The 7,288-nt window shown below is 45.3% G+C and overlaps 1 non-coding gene across 1 annotated transcript; it reads left to right on the top strand.

Moving 5' to 3' along the window:
• The first annotated feature begins 6,733 nt into the window (after positions 1-6,733).
• Trnas-uga (transfer RNA serine (anticodon UGA)) lies at positions 6,734-6,808 on the top strand. The gene has a single exon. It is a non-coding gene; the product is annotated as a tRNA-Ser (tRNA).
• The last annotated feature ends 480 nt before the right edge of the window (positions 6,809-7,288 follow it).

Here is a 7,288-nt window from a genome sequence, read left to right on the forward strand (position 1 = left end):
GTTTTGCAGTGCAGTATGGGACCGTAACCAGATAAGTCTGATGCAGGACATCGAAAATTCCAAAGAAGGGCTGCTCGTTTTGCATCATCACGAAATAAGAGAGAGAGAGTGTGCCACGCATATGATACGTTAGTTGGGGTGCCAATCGTTCAAACAGATGCGTTTCTCTTTGCGGCGAGATGTTTTCGTGAAATTGCAATTTGAAACGTTCTTCTGTGTGGCCGAGGTCGGCCGCCGTTCGGCAGGCTAGCGGCACTGACGTCTTGTTTACGACCTCGCTGCGCAGCTCGCTCACGGAGTTGTTTACATGGCTCTGCCGGCTTAGCGCGCTTTTTCTTAGGAAGAGGATGATTCATGCCCACAGAAAATTGACAGTGAAAAGCAGCTTTTCGACTGAATATGCTCGACCGAAAGCAATTGAAATCAACAGTTTTCAGCGATGAAGTAAGACTGATTATAACGATCTTGTTGGCATCCACTTGTCAGGGGTGAGCATTGTGTTGCTTTTGTGAAACTGATTAGTGAAGAGGTACGTGACACAGTTCTACTTGCAACTCTCATCGGTGACGTAGCTGTGACACATGCGGGACTTCATCTGCGAACGATCCGTGTACTTTAACTGCCTTTCGAGCTACCTTCGGAGGTGGGGATCGTATTTGCGTTCTGTCCATATGGAGAGGTGAAAATTTGGCTCAATTCACCACATATCCTGTTCTCAATGGAGTACGACAGATATGCATAAAGCAAAAGCAAACACGTGCCGTTCTGTTCATATGCTAGCGGATGCCGTGCCACTACAATTTATGATGGGGCCAAGAATAACACCTCCGCTCCAGTTGTGTGCAACGCAGAATCACACAGTTGCCGCCTGGCGACCAGGGGGCGACGATCGCCCCGACGGGGCTCCCGCTGTCGTTTGTCGAGGTTCTGCAAGACGACCTCCGACCACGGTGCGCGCTGCATCCTGCTACCGAACCATCGCCGTCTCCGGTAGTGCCTCATTGTGTTGCGGACAGAATAACGCCTGTCCTGGCCTCGTTCTCCTCCACCTGTCTGATGCGGTGGTGAGCATCTCTGGTGCAGAGGATGACCTTCGATTCTGCTTGAGCCTACCGATGCTTTCGTGCCTGACCGTCAGGATCCCCAGGCCTCTTCAGACACTGAAGATGACGTGTGAAAGCAACGGTTACCGAAACGACGTCGAAAACGGCAGATCGCCCCGTCTGACACCTCCAGGGCATAATCTCAAGACGACCAGGATCACACATACCGAGATGACCTCGATAGACGATTCCGTGGTGGAAGCAGCAGCGCGCTCCCTGTCTAAGGTGAAACCGTCATCGCACGCACCAGGCGCTGTGCCTATGGGCGTTGAACAGTAGCGAAGCCGGCACCGCTCTTCCACTGCAGGCATAACATCGCCTTCGGATTTGATAGGCACTCCATTATACACACACCATCCACAAACTTCTGCGTGGTCTGATGATGCGGGAGACGAAACACCCACAGCTGTCACAGACGCGAATGCTGCTGCTCGAACCCACGACTGCTGATTGACAGGGGCACTGTATGGGGATATGCTGGTGCTCATCCTGCCTCAATGGTCACAATTCCGAGACAAGCTTACAGGATTGGCTCTGTCAATGTCAACACCATTGGCACCCGCAGACCTCAACGTTGCCCTCGTGCAGGAAGTTCGCGTACAGGCGTTTCCGACCATCTATAGCTATGTTTCTTATCTCACACCACGCACAGACAGTGGTGGTGGGACCACTATACTTCTAAAAGAAGCCATTGAATTAGACGAAATGGCTTACCTACCGTCGGCTACGGCTCTTGCTGTGACTTCCATGGTGTCTGAATCATCAATGTTTACATTCCCTCAAGCATGGCTAAGCGACGGCAACGGCCGTGATTCTATTCAGAAGAGGTTGCTCCTTTGTTTGTGGGCCTTTACGTCTGTGTTATTCATGGCGGCGACTTCAGTTTTACTTTATCCTAGAAGGACCAACATCGACATTTCACCACATGTCAGGAACTCAAGCTGCTAGTGCCTGGGCCAGCCGGAGTGGCCGAGCGGTTCTAGGCGCTTCAGTGTGGAACCGCGCGACCGCTATGGTCGCAGGTTCGAATCCTGCCTCGGGCATGGATGTGTGTGATGTCCTTAGGTTAGTTAGGTTTAAGTAGTTCTAAGTTAAGTCCCATATTGCTCAGAGCCATTTTTTTGCTAGTGCCTGGGACGACTAGCAAGGTAATCAGTCTGAATACACGTATGTCGCTAGCCATTCAGCGAGTCGTCTTCACCGTGTCTATGTTTACAAAGAACTCGTAACAGCCACACTTGACGCCGAGTTCCGCCCTACTATCTTCTCCGACCTTTTTCTCTGGATTTGCATTGTTTCCCTCCGGCAGCAGAAGATGTGGCCCGTGGAAGCTGAGTGTCACCGGCTGCAGGCATCCAGAGTGCAGGCAGGTCATAGGCGACAGCTGTGTGAGGCGCCTTCCAGCGGAGCTTTCAACACTCCGGTAGTGGCCTGCTTTACGTCGTTCTATTACAAAATGCTAAAGCAACGACGTCACGTGGAATATTATTTCACAATTCTCCATGAACTCTCAGATCATTCTCCGTCTGTTCCGTTTGTAGAGATTAAGGCGAAGATAATTTCGATTATGAGTCGCCGCCCTGAGGGCACAATTGTACATGCAAGATGTCAAGACTGAGTACGAAAAGAACCCTCGTCCATGCATCATATTATTCTAGAGAGGCAGCGGTGACAGATAACACTTGGCAACTCCCTCGACATACCAGATGGTTGTCGATTGACGTCCCAGAATGATCTCGCAGGTACCTTTGTGGATCATTACAAACATCTCGGTGTGGCAGAGGACCGAAACACCATAGTAATGATTAATGTCCTCCACTTGTTGACGTGAACCCTTGACGGAGCTGCTGTGGAGATTCTCACAGCGACGATTACAGCTGATGACGTCGTTGATGCTCTGCATAAGGGTGCCCCAAACAAAGTCCGAGACTTTGATGTTTTCTCGCTGGAGTTTTACAGCACATTCCATGAAATCATCTTCTCACATTTGATTGCAAAGTATCAAGAATTGATGAACCGTGACCCACCTAAATTCGTAGGAGGTCTGCTAATCCCAGTCTGCAAGCTGTCTTGGTGTCAGGGACTTACATTTTTTTATTATTTACACGTCAGGTTCCGTAGTACCAAACTGAGGAGCAAATCTCCAAGGTCATGTAATGTGTCAGTACATGAAATTTTAGTATAAAAGTAATAACAGATAAAAATAAGATGTTTATGAACCTAGGAAAAGTCAAAGCATATGTTTAAATAAACGCAATCAACAATATAACATAACAATCAGTTCAATTTTTCAAGGAACTCTTCAACAGAATAGGAGTGACCCATGAGGAAACTTCAATTTCGATTTGAAAGCGCGTGGATTACTGCTAAGATTTTTTGATTCTTGTGGTAGCTTATTGAAAATGGATGCAGCAGTATATTGCACACCTTTCTGCACAAGAGTTTAGAAAGTCCGATCCAAATGTAGGTTCGATTCCTGCCGAGTATTAAATGAGTGAAAGCTGCTTATTCTTGGAAAAAAGCTGGTATTGTAAACAACAAACGACAGTAAGGAATATATATATTGAGAGGCCAGTGTCAGATTACCCAGACTAGTGAACAGGGGTCAACAATAGGTTCGCGAACTCACACAACTTACTGCCCGAACCGCCCGTTTCTAAGCCAAAAATATCCTTTTAGAATGGGAAGAGTTACCCAAAAATATAATACCATAAGACATATGCGAATGAAAATAAGCAAAGTAGACTAATTTTCGTGTCGAGCGATCACTTACTTCAGATACCGTTCGAATAGTAAAAATGGCAGCATTAAGTCTTTGAACAAGTTCCCTAGCGTGCGCTTTCCACGACAGTTTACTATCTATCTGAACACCTAGAAATTTGAAATGTTCTTTCACTAATCATATGCCCAATCTGTGACATAAAAACGTCAGGTTTTGTTGAAATGCGTGTTAGAAACAGTAAAAAATGAGTCTTACTATGATTTAGCATTAATTTTCTACAAGCCATGAACTTAGGTCATAAACTGCACTATTTTAAACTGAGCCAATGTTGCACACAACATCCTTTACTACCAAGCTCGTGTCATTAGCAAACAGAAACATTTTAGAGTTACTCGTAATACTAGAGGGCATATCCTTTATATAAATAAGGAACTGGAGTGGCCCCAACACTGTTCCCTGGGGGGGGGGAGGGGGCACCCCCCACCCCCCACTTGATTGTACCCCACTCAGCCACCACATCACAGCCATAATACGAAATTGTGCTTAAAATTATTTCGAGCAGTTAGTTCATGAGCCCACGCGTTGTCGTAGCAAGACTGAATATTGTAATCCCCAAACCCTCCAAAAATAAGCGAAAAATATACCTATTCAAAAAAGCAGATAAAAATTCACTTGACGCCTTCCTGAGAGACAATCTCCACTCATTCCAAATTAATAATATAAGTGTAGACCAGATGTGGCTTGAATTCAAAGAAATAGTATCAGCAGCAATTGAGAGATTTATACCAAATAAATTAACAAATGACGGAGCTGATCCTCCTTGGTACACAAAACAGGTTAGAACACTGTTGCAGAAGCAATGAAACAGTCATGTCAAATTTAAACAGACGCAAAATCCCCAAGATTGGCAATCTTTTACAGAAGCTCGAAATTTAGAGCGGACTTCAGTGCAGCATGTTTATAACAGTTTCCACAACGAAACTTTGTCACGAAACCAGGCAGTAAATCCAAAGAGATTCTGGTCGTATGTGAAGTATGTTAGCGGCAAGAAACAATCAATTCCTTCTCAGCGCTATAGCAATGGAGATACTATCGAAGACAGTGCTGCCAAAGCAGAGTTACTAAACACAGCCGTTCGAAATGCCTTCACAAAAGAAGACGAAGTAAATATTCCAGAATTCGAATCGAGAACAGCTGCCAACATGAGTAACGTAGGAGTAAATATCCTTGGAGTACTGAAGCAACTTAAATCACTTAATAAAAGCAAGTCTTCTGGTCCAGACTATATACCAATTAGGTTCCTTTCGGAATATGCTGATGCATTAGCTCCATACATAACAATCATATGCAACTGTTCGCTCGACGAAGGATCCGTACCCAAAGACTGGAAAGTTGCACAGGTCACACCAATATTCAAGAAAGGTAGTAGGAGTAATCCACTAAATTACAAAAAAAAAAATGGCTCTGAGCACTATGGGCCTCAACTGCTGTGGTCATAAGTCCCCTAGAACTTAGAACTACTTAAACCTAACTAACCTAAGGACAGCACACAACACCCAGCCATCACGAGGCAGAGAAAATCCCTGACCCCGCCGGGAATCGAACCCGGGAACCCAGGCGTGGGAAGCGAGAACGCTACCGCACGACCACGAGATGCGGGCACTAAATTACAGGCCCATATCGTTAACGTCGATATGCAGCAGGATTTTGGAACATATATTGTGTTCAAACGTTATGAATTACCTCGAAGAAAACTGTCTATTAACACACAGTCAACATGGGTTTAGAAAAAATTGTTCCTGTGAAACACAACTACCTCTTTATTCACATGAAGTGTTGAGTGCTATTTGTAAGGGATTTCAGATCGATGCGTGTTTTTGGATTTCCGGAAGGCTTAAAGACACTGTACCACACAAGCGGCCTCTCGTGAAATTGCCTGTCTCAGTTATGTGACTGGATTTGTGATTTCCTTCAGAGAGGTCACAGTTCGTAGTTATTGACGGAGAGTCATCGAGTGAAACAGAAGCCATTTCTGGCGTTCCCCAAGGTAGTGTTATAGGTGCTTTACTGTTCCTTATCTATATAAACGATTTGGGAGACATCTCAACAGACGTCTTAGGTTGTTTGCAGATGACGCTGTCGTTTATCGACTAATAAAGTCATCAGAAGATCAAAACAAATTGCAAAACGATTTATAAAAGATATCTGAATGGTGTGAAACTTGGCAGTTGACGCTAAATAACGAAAAGTGTGAGGTCATCCACATGAGTGCTAAAAGGAATTCGTTAAATTTCGGTTACACGATAAATCAGTCTAATCTAAAAGCCGTAAATTCAACTAAATACCTAGGTATTACAATTACGAACAACTTAAATTGGAAGGGACACGTAGAAAATGTTGTCGGGAAGTCTAACCGAAGACTGCGTTTTGTTGGCAGGATACTTACAAAATGTAACACATCTACTAAGGAGACTGCCTACACTACGCTTATTGTCCCCTTCTAGAATACTGATGCGCGCTGTGGGATCCTTTCCAGATAGGACTGACGGAGTACATCGAAAAGGTCCAAAGAAGAGCAGCACGTTTTTTTTTATTATCGCGAAATATTGGAGAGAGTTTCCAGTTGGTAGAGCACTTGCCCGCGAAAGGCATAGGTCCCGAGTTCGAGTCTCGGTCGGGCACACAGTTTTAATCTGCCAGGAAGTTTCATATCAGCGCACACTCCGCTGCAGAGTGAAAATCTCATTCTGGAAACATCTCCCAGGCTGTGGCTAAGCCATGTCTCCGCAATATCCTTTCTTTCAGGAGTGCTAGTTCTGCAAGGTTCGCAGGAGAGCTTCTGTAAAGTTTGGAAGGTAGGAGACGAGGTACTGGCAGAAGTAAAGCTGTGAGTACCGGGCGTGAGTCGTGCTTCGGTAGCTCAGTTGGTAGAGCACTTGCCCGTGAAAGGCAAAGGTCCCGAGTTCGAGTCTCGGTCGGGCAGATGCCAGGAAGTTTCATTGGAGAGAGTGTCACAGAAATGATACAGGATTTGGGCTGGACATTATTAATAGAAAGGCGTTTTTCGTTGTGACGGAATCTTCTCACGAAATTCCAGTCACCAACGTTCTCCTCCGAATGCGAAAATATTTTGTTGACACCCACCTGCATAGAGAGAAATGGTCACCACGCTAAAATAAGGGAAATCACAGCTCGTACAGAAAGGTATAGGTGTTCGTTCTTTCGGCGCGCTGTACGAGATTGGAATAATAGAGAATTGTGAAGGTGGTTCGATGAACGCTCTCCCAGGCACTTAAATGTGATTTGCAGAGTATCCATATAGATGTAGATTGTCAACACTGTGAATAATGATTTTTTGCTGTTTGTTGCTAAAGTAAGAGGTGAACCAATTGTGAGCTACTCCCCGTATTCCGTAATGATCCGACCTACATCATCTTACGACTCGTCCGAGACGCCATGTCAC

This window comes from Schistocerca nitens, chromosome 6 (assembly GCF_023898315.1).
Source record: "Schistocerca nitens isolate TAMUIC-IGC-003100 chromosome 6, iqSchNite1.1, whole genome shotgun sequence".
NCBI classification, from domain to species: Eukaryota; Metazoa; Arthropoda; class Insecta; order Orthoptera; family Acrididae; genus Schistocerca; species Schistocerca nitens.